Below are 2,140 nucleotides of genomic sequence, written 5' to 3' on the forward strand. Positions count from 1 at the left end.
CATTGAAATTAGCTTATGGTTTGAAGATTTGTCATTTGTGTCTCGCTTCTTGCGATCCATGGTTTGGTTTTTTGTGATTTCTGATTTTTTTATCATGGCCCGTGTGATTATCTTGTGATTTCTTGGTCGTTGTTGGGAAGACAATTTTTTTTTTGGATAATTACATATAGTTGTGTGTTATTTACAAATCAATTTCATACATTGATTTCATTTCATTTTATGGGATGATTAGGGTGACTTGCTTAGTTGAGCTCTCCCCTCTATTTCATTTTTAGACAATTACATACAAAGCACAAAAAAAAATTGTTTTTTGCAAAACAATTACCTCAGTTGATTTTCTTAACTATGAATTTGATGCATTTACACGTGCCACAAAATTTAGGCATAAATTTGATTATATATATATATATATATATGGGTTGGGTTTTATCATGACCTTTGATATTTGAGTGAGAATTTTAAAGATGGATGGAAGAGGGTGATTGATTAGTAATATAAATGTTTTGGGTGCCCAGCATGTAATCGTCTCTTCATTTTGCTAGTTCAATTGGAACAGGCTTGCTGCTCAACTCTTTGGCTGGTTTTTGGTGGTTTGCCCTCTTTGTTGGAGTAATGATATGCTATGTTGGTGGTGATGTTGATGATGCTTTTTTTGTATCGTTGTGTTGTGTGTTGTTGGCGGTGATGTTGCACCATGGTTGTGTGTGTTGATATTGGGGATGGCGTGTGTTGATGTTGGGGGTGGAGTTATTAGTGGAGACGTCGGTCTTTGTGGTTTTGTTGGCGATGCTCTTGGTGGTGTGTGTAGATGTTGGAGGTGGTTCTTCAGTGTTATGGTGGTGTGTGTAGATGTTGGAGGTGGTTCTTCAGTGTTATGGTGGTGGTGTTGTTGGTGGTGTATGTAGATGTCAGTGGTAGTTCTTCAGTGTCATGATGGTGGTGTGTGTAGATGTTAGGGTGATTCTTTAGCGTCATAGTGGTGGTGTTGTTAGTGGAGCATATAGATGTTGGGGTGGTTCTTCAGTGTCATGGTGGTGGTGTTGTTGGTGGTTTGTGTTGATGTTGGTGGTGATGTTGTTAATTGTCATATTGATGTTCGTGGTTTGTTGTGATGTTTCATTTCAGCTGGCTTTTTGACTTATGATACTTTAAATTACAATTTGTTTTTCCTTTATTATACATTTATGTGGCTTGGTTCTTTTTCATACTAGCATGGTCACAGTAAAGACAAAATAAACTGGTTTGTTTGTCATGTGGGTTAGTATGCAATATAATATTTTGTGATATCTGTCTTAAAGAGGTGGAGTTATGAAATAAATCAACAACCTATTTTAAAAATGTAAGCTGACAAAATATAATAAAGAAGTTTTGAGAGCGCACGGGAAAGGGAATACAATAGGATGCAATTGAAAAATAAGTGGGATTGGTTAAAAAATGACTGAGAAATATGAAAAGATTTGAAGTGTGAATCCACATGCTTGGTTTGATACATAATAAAGCAAAACCATCGATGCTTCAGAAGAATGATGGATCACTAAGTTTGAAAAAAAAATATTGTGATGACTTTTGGCTTATTTGAATAATGGGTGACATGTGTTTCATTCACGTGATAATACCTTAGTTGCCCTAAACCCCTTACTGCGTTTAGGGCTGTCAAAAAAGCTCGTTGTTTGCGAACAGTTCGTGTTCGATTCGCCAAGGTGTTCGTGTTCGATTCGTTCGATAAGCAAACGAGACGAACACAAACAAGTTTTTTCGTTCGATTTGTTAAACGAACCAAACACAAACAGTGATGTGTTCGTTCGTGTTCGAATCGTTATTGTTCGAAATAAAATAAAATAAATATATATAAAAAAAATCATGATATTTTAAAAATAATTATATACTCAAAAAATTTGTTATATTTTTAAAATTAAATCATGTAATTTACAAAAAATTATTAATTATAATATATTTATCCCTAGTAATATAAAAATTATGTTATTTATATAATATAAAGTATATAATTTATATAATATATTATATTAATATTTTTATATATTAGAGTTTACTGTTTAGAAAATGAAAAAAAATCTTTTATTAACCTAAGTCATGTGTCTGCGGAAGCCCTAGCCCGTCTTTCACTCTTTCTGAGCTTAGC

Source organism: Phalaenopsis equestris, unplaced genomic scaffold (assembly GCF_001263595.1).
Source record: "Phalaenopsis equestris unplaced genomic scaffold, ASM126359v1 Scaffold000002, whole genome shotgun sequence".
NCBI lineage: Eukaryota > Viridiplantae > Streptophyta > Magnoliopsida > Asparagales > Orchidaceae > Phalaenopsis > Phalaenopsis equestris.